General features: G+C 42.6%; 1 protein-coding gene across 2 annotated transcripts in view; it reads right to left on the bottom strand.

The window, feature by feature from the left end:
- MIB2 (MIB E3 ubiquitin protein ligase 2) overlaps window positions 1-17,007 on the bottom strand; it is a 128,527-nt gene extending 111,520 nt beyond the window's left edge. For both annotated transcript variants that reach the window (XM_075328736.1, XM_075328734.1), the window contains exon 1: window positions 16,907-17,007. The gene's annotated coding sequence lies outside the window, so the exon portion shown is untranslated. The remainder of the gene's footprint in view (window positions 1-16,906) is intronic.
- Between the last annotated feature and the right edge of the window lie 2,239 nt (window positions 17,008-19,246).

Raw genomic sequence — 19,246 nt, forward strand, 5'->3', positions numbered from 1 at the left:
TCAAACCTGCTAAATCTGCAGGGGGTTGAATACTACTTGTAGGCACTGCAAGTGCCTTCTATGAAGTATATAAGTTATGTACCTTCTGTGAAGTATCCATGTGTACCTTCTGTGAAGTGTTCAGTTATGCCCTGGTTTATGTGTCACCTTGTGATATGATAGGATGACAGCTTTGTAAACGTATTGAGATACATGTACTGGTTTTTTTAGAGGGTCACTACTTTTGACGCCTTATTAATCTCTTATGTGAACACATATTGGACACAGAAGGACTAATAGGAAATATATCTGTATATCCACAAAAAAATATATCAGATATTGCTAATATATACATTTATAGTATTTCACAGTGAGTCATTTTGACTGTAAATTCTGCTGAGGCACTTAGCACTTTATAATAATAAATTGTTATATCTAATGGGTTTATAAACTTTAGAAGGCACAAGCATAGTCCATGAGACAATTTACTGTATTTAATTGATACTGCTCCTAATGTGTGTGGTGATGGAGTCCTTAACTGCAGTGCAAATTTTCCCGCACTTCCCTTTTTCCCAGATCAGCTGCACTCAAGAACAGCGCAGGGAAAAAAGGGTGAGCCGCCGACGAGCGGGGGCACTATTGCGTCTAGGAATAGGGTGCCAACCTCCGCGGCAAGGTAGGGCCATCAAAGGAGTTTTTTGGCCACACCCCTTATTGCACTGTAGTACTGCCTCCACTTACCACTGTTAAATTTGCATTGAGCAGTAGAAGAAGTTTTTCATGACAAATTGGACTCATGAATTTTTGTTTGAGGTGCATTTTAATACAGTCATATGAAAAAGTTTGGGCACCCCTATTAATGTTAACCTTTTTTCTTTATAACAATTTGGGTTTTTGCTATTTCAGTTTCATATCTCTAATAACTGATGGACTGAGTAATATTTCTGGATTGAAATGAGGTTTATTGTACTAACAGAAAATGTGCAATCCACATTTAAACAAAATTTGACCGGTGCAAAAGTATGGGCACCCTTATCAATTTCTTGATTTGAACCCTCCTAACTACTTTTTACTGACTTGCTAAAGCACTAAATGGGTTTTGTAACCTCATTGAGCTTTGAACTTCATAGGCAGGTGTATCCAATCATGAGAAAAGGTTTTTAAGGTGGCCACTTGCAAGTTGTTCTCCTATTTGAATCTCCTATGAAGAGTGGCATCATGGGCTCCTCAAAACAACTCTCAAATGATCTGAAAACAAAGATTATTCAACATAGTTGTTCTGGGGAAGGATACAAAAAGTTGTCTCAGAGATTTAAACTGTCAGTTTCCACTGTGAGGAACATAGTAAGGAAATGGAAGAACACAGGTACAGTTCTTGTTAAGCCCAGAAGTGGCAGGCCATGAAAAATATCAGAAAGGCAGAGAAGAAGAATGGTGAGAACAGTCAAGGACAATCCACAGACCACCTCCAAAGACCTGCAGCATCATCTTGCTGCAGATGGTGTCAATGTGCATCGGTCAACAGTACAGCGCACGTTGCACATGGAGAAGCTGTATGGGAGAGTGATGCGAAAGAAGCAGTTTCTGCAAGCACGCCACAAACAGAGTCGCCTGAGGTATGCAAAAGCACATTTGGACAAGCCAGTTACATTTTGGAAGAAGGTCCTGTGGACTGATGAAACAAAGATTGAGTTGTTTGGTCATACAAAAAGGCGTTATGCATGGAGGCAAAAAAACACGACATTCCAAGAAAAGCACTTGCTACCCACAGTAAAATTTGGTGGAGGTTCCATCATGCTTTGGGGCTGTGTGGCCAATGCCGGCACCGGGAATCTTGTTAAAGTTGAGGGTCGCATGGATTCAACTCAGTATCAGCAGATTCTTGACAATAATGTGCAAGAATCAGTGATGAAGTTGAAGTTACGCAGGGGATAGATATTTCAGCAAGACAATGATCCAAAACACCGCTCCAAATCTACTCAGGCATTCATGCAGAGGAACAATTACAATGTTCTGGAATGGCCATCCCAGTCCCCAGACCTGAAGATCATTGAACATCTGTGGGATGATTTGAAGCGGCTGTCCATGCTCGGCGACCATCAAACTTAACTGAACTGGAATTGTTTTGTAAACAGGAATGGTCAAATATACCTTCATCCAGGATCCAGGAACTCATTAAAAGCTACAGGAAGCGACTAGAGGCTGTGATTTTTGCAAAAAGAGGATCTACAAAATATTAATGTTACTTTTATGTTGAGGTGCCCATACTTTTGAACCGGTCAAATTTTGTTTAAATGCAGATTGCACATTTTCTGTTAGTACAATAAACCTCATTTCAATCCAGAAATATTACTCAGTCCATCAGTTATTAGATATATGAAACTGAAATAGCTGTTGCAAAAACCCAAATTGTTATAAAGAAAAAAGGTTAACATTAATAGGGGTGCCCAAACTTTTTCATATGACTGTATCTCCTCTCCCACTGACACAGCGAATTGTTGTAGTCCGAATACTGGTGGTTGGGAGATTATATGAGGAGATATTTTTGAGGGTTTATGTGCACCCAAGCCCTGTCCGGTGTCTCTATTGTTATTTGTTGTTTCTGTCTGTGGGAAAAAATCTGATTTTAAGTGAAATAATAAAATATAAGTTTTAGGGGGTTTTCCTCTCTGGTCTTTATGCTTATCACCCCTGATATATAATATATTGTACATGGTTGTTTTGTTAAAGCGTGGGATCTCATGAAGACAAGGTCATAGAGATCTTCCCCGGCATGAGACTCGCCACTCAGGTATGTCAGAACTGAGCGCTACTCTGTACAAGAGTATCTTATGAAAAATTGGTTTCATTTCCTTAGAAACAGAAGAAACATCTTGCAATTAAAAGTAAATCCTCCAAAATTATTTTTAAACCTAATCTGCCCTTGGCAGGAGTTTTGGAACTTGTTAGAGAGGTCCCCGAAGCTGTGACCTGATAACTGCGATTCACAAGAGGGCCCCAGCCGCCCCCTTTAACACACAAAAGTGAACTATGGCCGTATATTCTCCATCATAAAATCCTCTTCAGCTGAATACAATGACAGTGCTGATCACTATGATGTGTTGGTATAAAAAAAAAGGAGACTTGATAATTATCAGATTATAAAATAGTCATAAAATCTATATAATAGGCTAGTGATTGTAGAAACCCTCAGAGAAGAAAGTAAAAAATGTAAAATGGATCTCCCGGATTTCAAAGTTGACGACTTATATTTAAAAGGTCTTTTCGGAAAACTTTACATAAATGAATAGTACAAGTGAAGTTGGTTAGATATGTTAATAGGGAAATGTGCTTCTTTCTCAGCTTGTGAGATACGTTTCCTCCCATTGTCATTCTGATAAACCTCTAAAATCTATATTGGTTGAAACGCTTGCTGCTGTTGAGGCGGCAAGAAGCAGTGGACAAACTGGACCATAGAGGGGACCTGGGCTTACCCTGGTGTGGGAGGGGTTAAACCAAGTGCCCACCGGGTACATGCCAAAGCCTCAGATGAGGACGATGGGCTTGGCTTCCGGTTGATGCTAGGTGGCACTCCCAGGGCAGTCTCCGGGACTGTAGCAGATGACCTGCAGGGCAGGGTCGAGCAGAGGTATAGGCAGGTACATACTCTAGTGACAGTGGGTGCAGGCAGGACGGTTGTTGCAGACAGGTATGGAGGACATGGCAGATACTGATAGGTATGGGAACATGGGCACAGGGATAGGTAACGGGCATGCGAACAGGTAGCAGGTACGGGACAAATGGGACCTGACAGCTAGCTAGCAAACAAGACACTAAACTATCATATTGTTGCTCAGGCACCTCCCCTAGTGGGATGATGCCTTAAGTACCTAGTGTCTCTCAGCCATAGCCCGGGTAAAAGGGCGCAGGAATAGTGAAAGCGGCTGGTTAAAAACATATTTACCCCATACTGATTAGAATAGGGGGAGGATATGCAGTACCCAGCCACATCACTATACAACTGACAGAGCTGTGCTGTGCATATCTGCAACTGAGTAGTTCCGGCCGGCGGTGGAAGGGCTGATCTGTGACGGTTCCTGGTGTCGTACCCCCCGATAAGACCTTGATCACTAACCCAAGGATAAGCCATCAATGTTACAGTCCTGGCCAGCCAATTTAATGGCCAGAAATAATGTTATTCTCCATGTACACACACCAGCTTATTCAGAAGAATCACCTGAAACAACAGGCTAGACACAGCAGATTTATGTAAGGAAAACCCACTGATTTCAGTGGGACCAAACTATAATATAATGGGTATGTATGGTGCTCAACGTCAAGAGTCAGGCAATGACAGGGTAGGGAATGTGAGATTCTTATTCCCCCTTTCCTCTCTTAGCACTTTCTAGACCACGGACACCGATTCCATAGAATATTATATAGCCTCCTAATCAGTGACCTAACTACTTCATCGGTGGAGCACAAATTACTCAGAAGAACCAATTGTATGTCTGTACATACACGGACTGAGGTCATTCAAAATATAAATACAAGCAATATAAGGACTCAAATACATGCAGGACAAGTCACATGTTAAACGCAAAAGAAGGGGGAAAAATGACAACCAAAGTCCACAATAAGCTATAAAATAATTAAATAATTTATTAAAGGGAATAGGTCAGCAGGTTTTTGCTATTTCATCTGTGAGCAGCATGTTGTAGGCAAAGAGGTTCTGAAACTAACCATGTTTAACTTAGATTACATTAAGGAATAACGTTTGGAACTCCATTCTATGTCTGAACTGGGTGCAAAAAACCTAAAAAACATCACTATGGGGAGATAAGGTATGCACACCAGTGACTATGGAAGGGGAATACATGGAATAGCAGAAACTGCTGTGTGAATACTGACATGAAAAATTCAATAGCTATTTGTTAGAATGAAATGTGAAAAATGGAACCTGCATTACTGCCATGAATATATGAATAAAGAGAAATTCAGCTACTGAATTGATCAATGCAGAAGAGCCCCAACACTACGCCAAAGTATTTCTCTACGTTGGGGTCCCTAGCTTGTGTGTGTCCTCTCATGCAGTTAAAAAACTTACCGTGTATGGGACGCTGAGACCCAGGCTATATATGCGTATAATGTGGATTGGCAATAGGTGTGTATGGGGAGGGTTCACAAACGAAAAAACTACTAACATTAAGGAATAACGTTTGGAACTCCATTCTATGTCTGAACTGGGTGCAAAAAACCTAAAAAACATCACTATGGGGAGATAAGGTATGCACACCAGTGACTATGGAAGGGGAATACATGGAATAGCAGAAACTGCTGTGTGAATACTGACATGAAAAATTCAATAGCTATTTGTTAGAATGAAATGTGAAAAATGGAACCTGCATTACTGCCATGAATATATGAATAAAGAGAAATTTAGCTACTGAATTGATCAATGCAGAAGAGCCCCAACACTACGCCAAAGTATTTCTCTACGTTGGGGTCCCTAGCTTGTGTGTGTCCTCTCATGCAGTTAAAAAACTTACCGTGTATGGGACGCTGAGACCCAGGCTATATATGCGTATAATGTGGATTGGCAATAGGTGTGTATGGGGAGGGTTCACAAACGAAAAAACTACTAACATTAAGGAATAACGTTTGGAACTCCATTCTATGTCTGAACTGGGTGCAAAAAACCTAAAAAACATCACTATGGGGAGATAAGGTATGCACACCAGTGACTATGGAAGGGGAATACATGGAATAGCAGAAACTGCTGTGTGAATACTGACATGAAAAATTCAATAGCTATTTGTTAGAATGAAATGTGAAAAATGGAACCTGCATTACTGCCATGAATATATGAATAAAGAGAAATTTAGCTACTGAATTGATCAATGCAGAAGAGCCCCAACACTACGCCAAAGTATTTCTCTACGTTGGGGTCCCTAGCTTGTGTGTGTCCTCTCATGCAGTTAAAAAACTTACCGTGTATGGGACGCTGAGACCCAGGCTATATATGCGTATAATGTGGATTGGCAATAGGTGTGTATGGGGAGGGTTCACAAACGAAAAAACTACTAACATTAAGGAATAACGTTTGGAACTCCATTCTATGTCTGAACTGGGTGCAAAAAACCTAAAAAACATCACTATGGGGAGATAAGGTATGCACACCAGTGACTATGGAAGGGGAATACATGGAATAGCAGAAACTGCTGTGTGAATACTGACATGAAAAATTCAATAGCTATTTGTTAGAATGAAATGTGAAAAATGGAACCTGCATTACTGCCATGAATATATGAATAAAGAGAAATTTAGCTACTGAATTGATCAATGCAGAAGAGCCCCAACACTACAGTAGTGTTGGGGCTCTTCTGCATTGATCAATTCAGTAGCTAAATTTCTCTTTATTCATATATTCATGGCAGTAATGCAGGTTCCATTTTTCACATTTCATTCTAACAAATAGCTATTGAATTTTTCATGTCAGTATTCACACAGCAGTTTCTGCTATTCCATGTATTCCCCTTCCATAGTCACTGGTGTGCATACCTTATCTCCCCATAACTTAGATTACAGGCACTCTGTAATCTAAGTTAAACATGGTTAGTTTCAGCGTTCTGATTTTATCTAGGAATTGAGTGTAGCAGAGCTGGAAGCTGTCCCAGCCCACACCAGGCTCTCAACAGAGATTGTGCATTCACTGTGAGGTGTCAATCACAGCAGGAGGGGGCATGTCTGGCTGCTGGGCATGGGGAGTCCCACCAATGTTAATCACAAAGCAATAAATCCTTTTGTTTAGACCGGAATCATACTTGCGAGTGACTCATGTGTCTCGCGTTGCATCACCCGACAAGGCCAGCTGCTCTCGGGACAGGAGCGTCTCAGCTGCATAGAAATACATGCAGCCGACCCGAACCTGTCCGGAGAGTGTGCGGTCATGCCAGGTGATGCGATGCGATACTCGCGCGTATTACACGTGAGTCACTCACAAGTGTGACTCCAGCCTTAGATAAACAATAGCTCACACGCAGATAAGAGAAGCACAGTTGTATTTTCTTTTTTAACCCTTGCAGCATGCTGTCCTCAGCTTACATTGCAAAATCCTGGTGACAGATTCCCTTGAAGGATCAAGAAATGGGAGCGGGATGGTATACATGCATTTAAAGGGGGTGCACATTCCACAGTAATATAGTAGGTAGTCACATCATCACATATAGAAAGGAGTAGCACATATAAGAATTAACTGACAAGTGCATTCTAGGACTATTGGGCCGTGTGCTAAACTGTGACCCATCATAACCACAATTTGCCCTATCTTCAGGAACTGTGTTCCTATCCTTGATGCTGTTAATTATGGTTATGATGGGTCACAATTTAGAATACAGCCCAATAATCCAGAATGCACTTACCAGTCAATTGTTGATCTATTATATGTGCTACTCCTTTCTATATGTAATGATGTGAGTACCTACTATATTACTATGAAATGTACGCCCCCTTTTAATGAATGTATGCAGTCCCTCCCCCATTTGCTGGTCCTTAATAAAATATATATGTATTTTAGCTTATTGTGGACTTTTTGGTTGTCATTTTTTTCCCCTTCTGTCTGATCAGTGGAGATCTGACCCTGGTCATCAGCAGGATGATGGTTTGCTGCACTCCAATAAGCCCCATAGTGCAAGTATAAAGACTCCTATATCCATGCACATAAACCCGTCTGGACGCAGAGATCAGCGGCACTGAAGTATGGGCAGCTTCATCCAGCCGAATATTTTGGATCAAACGCTCCTGGTCAGAGTAAACCACTGGGACAGAGGACACCCCCATTAGGCTATGTGCACACGCTGCAGAAATTTTTTGTATGAAATAAAAACACCTTCTGGCAGAAAAACTCACCAAAAAACGCATGCGTTTTTTTGCGTTTTGGTGGCATGTGTTTTTTTTAATGAAGCCAATGAGTGGAAGGGGTAAAAAAAAACAAAAAACCGCAGGAAAAAAAAAAAAAACACACCAACAATTAACATGCTGCAGATTATTTTTTTTGCACCAAATCTGAAAATAAAAAATAAGCAACGTGCACACAGCATTTCAGAATTCTCATTGACTTTGCTGGCATGGACATAGACATGCAGATTTGGGCCACAAACTGCACCAAAAAAAATGCATCAAAAACGTACCGTGTGCACAAAGCCTTAGATTAGCCTCCTGTATGTGACGGCAAATGTGTGACCATAGAAATCTATAGTTCATCAGATCACGATAATGCAAGGGATAAGCTATAAAGTAAATAGAAGTCAGATTGTAGAACATTATGACAGGAGAAGATTAATGTGTTGATCTTGAGAAAGGCAGTGACCTGCCCTCTTGTAGATTAGTCAGATTATGACTACTCAAACACGGGCGGGTGACACAGGTGAGAAGGTGGAGATGTAACACTTTGCAGAGTATGCCGGACTTGTGCTATGCTTCAAAGTAGCCCAGCGACTGATCCTACCGACGTGTAGCTACAGGGGCACATTATCTATAAGAGGCAAGTTCATTTCAGCTGTTTCTCAAAACAAACTAAGAATTTTGAATATCAATTTAGCAAAAATACACATTTATGGCCTCCCCTTCCTATGTGAAATCACTGACGGTCTGACCCCACCACCTATCTAGATTGCTGATGTTCCCAGTGGTCGCCACCACCACCACCGACACAGGTCCATGAACGCTAACTTAAGGTGGCTTTACACGCTGCGACATCACTAGCGATCTCATTAGCGATGTGACACGCCAGATCGCAGATGCGATCTGCCGAGATCGCACATAGGTCGTTTTTTATAGCGCCGGTCACATGTGCAGATGCGATCTGGCGTGTCACATCACTTACAGAATACCCCTTTAAAGTGAACCTGTCAGGTCCAATACACACCCAGAACCACGAGCAGTTCTGGGTGCATATTGCTAATCCCTGCCTAACTGTCCCTGTATACACTAGCATAGATAAAGAGATCTATACAAAAAGTATTTCTAAACATCTTTTATCGTATGCTAATGAGCGAGGGCACTAGTCCCCTGGGCGTTAGTTCCCGGCCAGTCGCCCCTTGTTAGCATGTTAGTACGCCCCTTTGTATGTGTTAACATGCTAATGAATACGCAGCATCAGAGGATGATCTCACTCATCTCATCGCCGCCCGATGCTGGATTTCAGCTCAGTGCTCATGACCCCGGAGTTTGGGTCAAGCGCACTATTTCAGTTTGAAGCCAAGGCGCGTACACCCGGCTTCATAGTGTGCATGACCCAAACTCTGGGGTCATGCGCACTGAGCTGCAATCCCCCGTCAGATGCGATGGTAGCGGAGAGGTGAGGTCATCCTCTGACACTGCGCATTCATTAGCATGTTGGCACACCCACAGGGGCATACTAACTTGCTAATGAGGGGCGACAGGCTGGGGAACTAACACACAGGGGACTAGTCCCCTCGCTCATTAGCATACGATAAAAGATCTTTATATATACTTTTTCTAAAGATCTCTTTATCTATGCTACTAGATACAAAGACAGTTAGGCAGGGATTAGCAATATACACCCAGAACTGCTCGTGGTTCTGTGTACATATTGGACCTGACACATTGCCTTTAACATCTTCCTGCTATCTCTACAGCTCCCTCCATAGTATCACCCCCCCACCCCACCCCACCCCACCCCACCCCACCATGCTGCTCGTATACAGAGGCTGATCACATTCATCTATAAGGCTATGTGCCCACGGGAGCTCGTACCTGCAGATATATACGCAGGTACGGCCGCAGCTGCCTGCCGGCATCCGCAGCTATTTTTAGCTGCGGGATTCCAGCGGAATAGCTGCGGTAAACCTTCGGACATTTATGCGACTTACCTGCGGATGTCACTGCCTCTATCTCCATAGTGGATGGCCGGGATTTTTGCAGGTAATTCCGCAGGAATAATTGACATGCAGTTATGTGTGGCTGCGGGACACCCGCAGCATATTCCGCAGCCGCATATTCCACAGCGTGGACACAGACACTCCCCTGCCTCCATCACAGACCTCTGGGACCCTGTCCCCACTCCTTGTGACATCCAGGCATCCTCTCTCTTCCTCCACCTGTCCTCTGGGCCTCCCTGGCCTCCGTGACGTACCCTTGCAAAGCGAAGCAAACGCCACATGGTATAATCCCTTGACGTTTAATTCGTCCTATCCACCCTCTCATTATACGCAAAAACCTTGAAAAAGGCCTAACAGGCCGAAACGTCGGCTTTTGCTATATTGTGGTGGCGCTTTCTTTTTTGCAAATAGTCCAATAAAATAACACTTTTTTGCATTTATTCTCTTTGTCCTAATTTGAGTGCTTGGGATCAAATATATTACAGACACTCCCCATGTCCCATAGGATAACATGGGGAGTGTCTGTACTTGCTGAAACGGCGGATTTATCTGGAAAATGCAGATAAATCCGCAGGTTTTCCACGGCAAAATCCGCAGAAGCAAGCTCCCGTGGGCACATAGCCTTGGCCCAGTGCCCACGCTGTGTAGTTTTGACGCGTATTTTCAGAAATCTGCAGCAAAATCTGCATGTCCATTGTGAAGCCAGCAAAGTCTATGAGAAATCAGAAGTGCAGTGCCCACGTTGCTTATTTTTCTTTTGCGTATTTAGTGCAGATTTGATGCAGAAAAAAAAAGAAATCTGCACCAAATACGCGACGTAGGCAAAGCACTTCTGAATTCTCATAGACTTTGCTGGCTTCACAATGGACATGCAGATTTCTGACAATCTGCATCAAAATCCGCAGCGTGGGCACTGGGCCTTAGGCTATGTGCCCACGGGAGCTTGTTTCTGCAGAATTTGCCGCGGAAAACCTGCGGATTTATCTGGATTTTCCAGATAAATCCGCAGGTTTTAGCATGTACAGACACTCCCCATGTTATCCTATGGAACATGGGGAGCGTCTGTGTCCACGTTGCGGAATGTGCGGCTGCAGAATATGCTGCGGATTTCCCGCATCCGCACATAACTGCATGTCAATTATTCCTGCAGAATTACCTGCGGAAATCCCGGCCCTCCACTATGGAGATAGAGGCCAGGACGTACGCAGGTAATTCGCATGAAAGTCCGCAGGTTTACCGCAGCTATATCGCTGGAATCGCGCAGTTAAAAATAGCTGCAGATGCCGGCGGGCAGCTACGGGAAACCTGCGGCCATATCTGCGGATACATCCGCAGTTGCGAACTCCCGTGCGCACATGGCCTTCGGGTATGTGCACATACTGCAAATTTGGTGCAGAAATTTCTGCACCTTGTCACAGAAAAATGCACCAAAATCCACCTGCTATTTTGGTGCAGTTTTTGATGCGTATTTCCAGTGTTCTTTTGGGGTGTGGGGTTTTTTTTTTGCATGCAACAAGGAAAAGACTGTCACAGCTAGGTTAATAATAAAAAGAAAAAAAAAAAAGCTTTTTTTATGTCATTTCCTTTTACAACTGTTCTTCTGTTTCATTTTCCATTCTCCTGCTCCTGATAATATCACATCCTGTTTTAGCCATGCATTTTTTTGTTAAAAAAAAAATGATGCAAAAAAAGTACCAAAAACTCAGTGTGAACACACCTGTAGATTTGCAGCGTTTGGGGTTTTTTTCATCACAACATTGAAGTAAATGGGTGGAAAAAAAACGCTGCAAATCCAGACCAATAATTGACATGCTGCAGATTGTTTCTGCATCAAAATCTGCCCCAAATCTGCAAGGAAAAAAACGCTGCGATGGCACAGCACTTCAGAAATCTCACAGACTTTACTGGCTTCAGGAGAGGCTTGCAGATTTGGAAATAAAAAATGCAGCGTCTGCACAAGGCCTAAACCTTATGTGACATTGAATGACATTTAGGCCCAGTGCCCATGCTGCGGATTTTGACGCTGATTTTGATGCAGATTTTCAGAAATCTGCAGCAAAATCTGCATGGTCATTGTGAAGCCAGCAAAGTCTATCAAAATTCAGAAGTGCTGTGCCCACAATGAGTATTTTTCCTTTAGGCTATGTGCCCACGCTGCGGAAAATGCGCAACAAATCTGCACAAAATCAGCACCTATGAAAAGGTGCGGATTCCGGGGGAATGCTGCGGATTTAGCTGCAGAAAAATCCGCAGATACAGAGTCCCGTGGGCACATAGCCTAACGTATTTGGTGCAGATTTCTTTTTTTCTGCACCAAATATGCAAAGGAAAAATAAGCAACGTGGGCACAGCACTTCTGAATTCTCATAGACTTTGCTGGCTTCACAATGGACATGCAGATTTTGCTGCAGATTTCTGAAAATACGCGTCAAAACTGCATAGCGTGGGGACTGGGCCTTATTCACTTTTTACAATGCATCGATTAACTGATTAAAAAAACTTGCATTAATCAGTCAGTAAAAATAATTATTACTTTTCAATGTGAATTTTATCAGTGAAATGCCAAATTCCCACTTCTCTGGGATAAGGAAAGATGACTATGGACTCGAGTGAGGAGACATACTGTCCTTTTTGATACATAGTGATGCATGTTTTCTCTATTTTGATACATTTGCACAGAATAGAATGTGAAATCTGATCTTGAGAGGCATCGTGCTGCCTCCACACAGTGTGCTCCGTTACTCGGCCCAGTGCCCACACTGTGTAGTTTTGACGCGTATTTTTAGAAATCTGCATGTCCATTGTGAAGCCAGCAAAGTCTATGAAAATTCAGAAGTGCTGTGTCCACGTTGCTTATTTTTCTTTTGCGTATTTGGTGCAGAAAAAAAGAAATCTGCACCAAATACGCAAGGAAAAATATATGCGACGTAGGCACTGCACTTCTGAATTCTCATAGACTTTGCTGGCTTCACAATGGACATGCAGATTTCTGAAAATCTGTGTCAAAATCCGCAGCCTGGGCACTGGGCCTTAAAGGTGCATGCTTTAATGGCAATCAATTCGGGATCAGTGGTGGGGGAGGGCTTCAACCTCTGTGATTGGTAGAACTAAGGGGCTATCCATTTAGTAGGGGCTGCCCAACAGTAGCACCCATTTATTGCAAATTCGGGCTCTGCAGCTCGCCCACACATGGGTCATTATATCCACTTCATTCTGCTATTTAATGGTCGAATGAAGACCTCAATCAACACTGTAAGGCTATGTGCACACGCTGCATTTTTTTGACGCTGCGTTTTTGGCTGCTAAAAACGCACCAAAACGCACCCGCGGCAAAAACCGCATGCGTTTTTACCGCGATTTGGTGCGTTTTTGGCTGCGTTTTTGATCTGTGTGTTTTTCTGCGTTTTTCAAATGCATTGCATGGCGGGGAAAATGCAAAAAAACGCAGGAAAGAATTGACATGTCCATTTTTTTTTTTAAGCTCAAAAACGCAGCTTAAAAAAAAAGTTGTTTGCGGACAGCAAAAATGAAAACTCAGAGACTTTGCTGGGGAAGCAAAAGTCATGCAGTTTTGAGGCCAAAGACGCACCCAAAAAACGCTCAATAACGCCGCGAAAAACGTACTGTGTGAACTTACCCTAAAACTATGCGCCGCTGCCTTCATCAGATACCAAACCATTCTTGTGGTGCCAGTGATCATCAAAGCAGACAATGACTTTCCTGAAGAACACCCTTTCAGTGAACAGAGTGAGGGGCTTTCATAACTGTGATTGGGAATTAATGGGGTCTGTACATTGCCCTCTATCCTACTTTTATGTATCTTATAGACTGAAGCCAGTCCCTGAACAGTTTGGGGGTCCAGTTTGTCCCTTCCTTTCACCCCACGACACATTAACCCCTCAGTAACCAGGTCTGCCCTTTCATAGACCGTTCACAGAGTTAAAACGTCTCCCCAAAATAAACCTCCGAATTCTCCATTAGTAATAACAATCCAGAACAAGGGTCTCCCTTCTACTTTCACACCAATCTCCCACCCTTAGCTGGTAGAATCAATGTTGGTGATATCAAATCTTTTAAAGCCCCCCCAGAGGTTGTCACCCAGCTTTCCCTGACTCCTGAATATCAGCAGGTAAAGTATGGCTCTGCAATTAGGTACATTCCTTATGCAGTGGTCAAGGACAGCAGGGTGACAACCCGTTACAGCGCTATAATCGATGGTCACCCCGCTTTTCCAGACTCCTGAAGGGTAAACTGGTATCTTTATGCAACATCTGTTGACATGAGACTGTAAAATAAAACAGATTCTTTACACCAGAGTTCTGGAAAGCTGGGTGAGAGCTCTAAATCACTTGTCACCCAACTTTCTTTGACTCCTGAACGGTAAACCAGCCGGGTATTCAATCATATAGGTAAAGTATGCCTGGATTGCTAGGACGATGCCTTATGCAATGGTCTAGGAAAGCTGGGTGACAAGCTAAGAATCACTGAGCTTTCTCAGATTCCAGAACGGTAAATGTGTCTAGCAATGCATTCATATAAGGACAGATGAAACTCGGCTGTACAACTAATTCCTTAGGCAATAGTCTAAAAAAACGTTGTCTGACAACCTGTGTAAGGGCAATAAATCAGTGTTCACCCAGCTTTTCCTGACTCCTGAAAGGCACGTTTGTTTCCATTTGTAATAACATAGGCAGCAGGTGAATTACAGCTGTATCACAAGGAAGTGTTATCAGGAAAAGTTGGGTGAAGACCCGTCACGTGGCTGTAAATCCGGCCTCACCCAGCTTTTCTAGGATCTGATAAAACAAGACGACTCGACAGTTAGATTTTGCTTGCGGTTATAGCATAATATAACGTGGCATTTAATGATGAAGATGATATACGTAAATGGTAATATGGCATCTGTACTCCCCATTGATATAAAAAGATGGTATAAAGGAGCCATCGATGTACATAGACGGTAATAAAGGCGCCATCCATATACATAAACAGTAATAAAGGCGCCATCGATGTACATAGACGGTAATAATGGCGCCATGGATGTACATAGACGGTACTAAAGGTGCTATGGATGTACATAGATGGTAATAAAGGCACCATGGATGTACATTGACGGTACTAAAGGCACCATGAATGTACAAACACAGTAATAAAGGCGCCATGGATGTACAAACACAGTAATAATGGCGCCATGGATGTACAAACACAGTAATAAAGGCGCCATGAATGTACAAACACAGTAATAATGGCGCCATGAATGTACAAACACGGTAATAAAGGCGCCATGGATGTACAAACACAGTAATAAAGGCGCCATGAATGTACAAACACAGTAATAATGGCGCCATGAATGTACAAACACGGTAATAAAGGCACCATGGATGTACAAACACAGTAATAAAGGCGCCATGGATGTACAAACACAGTAATAAAGGCGCCATGGATGTACAAACACAGTAATAATGGCGCCATGAATGTACAAACACGGTAATAAAGGCACCATGGATATACATAGACAGTAATAAAGGCGCCATGGATGTACATAGATGGTAATAAAGGCGCCATGGATGTACATAGACGGTAGTAAAGGCGCCATAGATGTACATAGATGGTAGTAAAGGCGCCATTGATGTACATAGACAGTAATAAAGGTCCATGGATGTACATAGACGGAACTAAAGGCGCCATGGATGTACATAGACGGTACTAAAGGCACCATGGATGTACAAACACAGTAATAAAGGCGCCATGGATGTACATAGACGGTAATAAAGGCCCCATGGGATGTACATAGACGGAACTAAAGGCGCCATGGATGTACATAGACGGAACTAAAGGCGCCATGGATGTACATAGACGGTACTAAAGGCACCATGGATGTACAAACACAGTAATAAAGGCACCATGGATGTACAAACACAGTAATAAAGGCACCATGGATGTACAAACACAGTAATAAAGGCACCATGAATGTACTAACACGGTAATAAAGGCACCATGGATGTACAAACAGTAATAATGGCGCCATGAATGTACTAACACGGTAATAAAGGCACCATGGATATACATAGACAGTAATAAAGGCGCCATGGATGTACATAGACGGTAGTAAAGGCGCCATTGATGTACATAGACGGTAATACAGGCGCCATGGATGTACATAGATGGTACTAAAGGTGCCATGGATGTACATAGACGGTAATAAAGGCGCCATGGATGTACATAGACGGTAATAAAGGTGCCATTGATGCACAAACATGGTAATAAAGGCGCCATGGATGTACATAGACGGTAATAAAGGTGCCATGGATGTACATAGACGGAACTAAAGGCCCCATGGATGTACATAGACGGAACTAAAGGCGCCATGGATGTACATAGATGGTACTAAAGGCACCATAGATGTACAAACACAGTAATAAAGGCGCCATGGATGTACATAGACGGTAATAAAGGTGTCATCGATGTACATAGACGGTAATAAAGGCGATCCGCATGTACATAGACTGTAATAAAGGCGCCAAAGCTGTACATAGACGGTAGTAAAGGTGTCATCGCTGTACATAGACGGTAATAAAGGCGCCATCGCTGTACATAGACGGTAGTAAAGGTGTCATCGCTGTACATAGACGGTAATAAAGGCGCCATCGCTGTACATAGAAGGTAATATGGTGCCAATATGCTCTATTGATGTACATAAACTATAACATGGCGCAGTTATGCCCCACCGATGTATGTAAACGGTAACATGGCGATGTTATGCTCCCACTTATGCCGCCATAGGTTGCAAACATTTTTTCTCATATTGGTGAAGAATGCCATCACCTACACACCCTTAACCCTTTATTTCCCATATGCTAAAAATAAACTTGTCCTATGAACCCCACCCAATCAAAGTGACTATATTTTGGGGATGTCAATATTTATCTTAAAGGGGTGATGCTGGTAGCACTGCCACCCACTGAGAGTTGGAACAGTATTGCAAAAAAGTGTCATTGTCCCCTGGTGCCCCCGATGCTAACCCCTGCCAGGGTGCAGGCACTCACCAGCTGCAGGCAGAGCTGTGTCCCCGCTTCTCGGTGTCGTCTCTTCTCACAGCCGCATTTCCCTTTCCACTTACATCGTTCTCTCTGACAGTAGCGACGGCAGAATCCCGGCCGCGCAGGGGCTGACGGGAGTAGTAGTTCCCTTACTCGTTGAAGCTTATTCTGCCAGAGGGGTGAAAGACTACAATTCCCGGCATGCCTCGCAGTGGGGCCGTCTGTAAGGTTTTGGGCTCCCCTAGTGCTCTCTGCAGTGCCTACATAGGAAAGCCCTGAGTAAATGGTGACTCAGTAGTGTGTGAGGACTGGCCTCCTGACAGGGCTACTGTTTCACCTTTCCTGTAGTGCTAAAAAGAGCTATGCTGCATACAGGACTGTATATGAGGTACTAATATATATCCACAAGCCCATCCTGCTCATACTCAGTGCCTGGGGGTTTGTCACTGTAGTACACATATACACACATAACAGGACTGGACAACCTCAAAGCATTCCTGAGATTATGCCATTTATTTGGGAAATTGCAAAAATAGCACTTCCATGTAGATGGTAGTGTTATAGGAGATCCAGTGATGCCCCGCAACATGGCAGAAAACAATTATCTGCTCCAAGATGTAATAAAAAAGTAATATATATGGCAGATTTATCAAAAGTGATTTGTTGCCCATAGCAACCAATCACAGCGCAGCTTTCATTTTACCAGGGCTATTTTCAAAATGAAAGCTGAGCTCTGATTGGTGGAGAGGACCCGCCTGAAAAACAGGCTGTGTATAACCTAAGGCAACGTGCACACATTAAGTATTTGGTGAGGGGTTTTTTACCTCAGTATTTGTATGACAAAAACCAGGAGTGAAACAATCAGAGGAAAAGTATAATAGAAACACAGGGACTACGTCTGCATTTTTCACCCACTCCTCGTTTCCTCTTACAAATACTGAGGTAAAAATACTCACCAAATACTGAAGTTAAAAAAACTTACCAAATACTGAGGTAAAAACAAACCTCACCAAATACTGAGGTAAAAAAAAACCTCACCAAATACTGAGGTAAAAAAAAACTTTTACCAAATACTGAGGAAAAAAATTCACCAAATACTGATGTAAAAGCAAACCTCACCAAATACTGAGGTAAGAAAAAAACACCTCACCAAAAACTGAGGTAAATAAACACCTCACCACATACTGAGGTAAAGAAAATACCTCACCAAGTACTGAGGTAAAAACCTCACCGAATACTAACATAAAAACCTCACCAAATACTGAGGTAAAAAAAACCTCACCAAATACTGAGGCAAAAAAAAAAATCAACAAAATACTGAGGTAAAAACCTCACCAAATACTCAATGTGTGCACGCGGCCTAAGGTTAGTTGTTGAAGCAGAAAATACCAGGTTTTTAAGGATAATACTGGACAGTTTCTGCTTTAAAAACTCAGCAAAAAGACTCCATTTAAACAAACCCTTAGGCTAGGCTTAAATAAAGTCTTTTAATGCTTTCAAATACGGGTTTTACAACCAGGCACTGCTCCAGGACACACTTTTTAAGGGGGGGTTTTTCGGAGGCGTATTTCTTTCCCTTAGGCCTTGTGCGCACTAGAAATTGACTTTTTCTTGAAGAAAATCCGGACCCTCTGAAAGAATCCCGCACCTGCGGTAAAATACAGCACCAAAACCGCAACGATATCCGCATTCCGCATGCAGTTTGGTGCGGTTTTGGTGCGGATTTGCAGCGGTTTTTGCCACGTTTTTTCCGCTGGTTGATCCCTGCAGATTTTTACCATTATCGATGACAAAAACTGCAGGTACCTATGGAAAAGAAGTGACATGCACATTAATTCCTCAGCAGAAAAATCCGCAGGTAAATCCGAAGGTATGAAAAAACGCAGTGTGCGCACAGCATTTTTTTATACCCATAGGTTTTGCTGGGGAATGACTGCAGCAATGTTAGACACATTTTCTGCAGCAAATGCTGATTTTTTTTTTTTCTTGATTTTTTCTCCGTTTCTTCTGTACAAAACGTCCTAATTCTGACCAAAAAAGCCGATTAAATTTTCCTATGAAAAACCATTTCAAGAAAAAGCCAACCCATCTTTATAAAGTTTTTATAAAGTCTGTGAGGCCTCACATGTCCGGTAATCATCCATTAGAATGGAGCTGTTGGCAAAAAAGTTCTGAAAACACAACATTTTTTGTCCGTTTTTAAAAAAATTGATTTTTGCAGGATTCATTTTTTGAACATTGGAGTCTATAGGGTGCTTTACACGCTGCGACACTGCTAACGATATATCGTCGGGGTCATGTCGTTAGTGACGCACATCCGGCGTCATTAGCGACATCGCAGCGTGT

The sequence above is a fragment of the Anomaloglossus baeobatrachus genome, chromosome 11, assembly GCF_048569485.1.
Source record: "Anomaloglossus baeobatrachus isolate aAnoBae1 chromosome 11, aAnoBae1.hap1, whole genome shotgun sequence".
NCBI lineage: Eukaryota > Metazoa > Chordata > Amphibia > Anura > Aromobatidae > Anomaloglossus > Anomaloglossus baeobatrachus.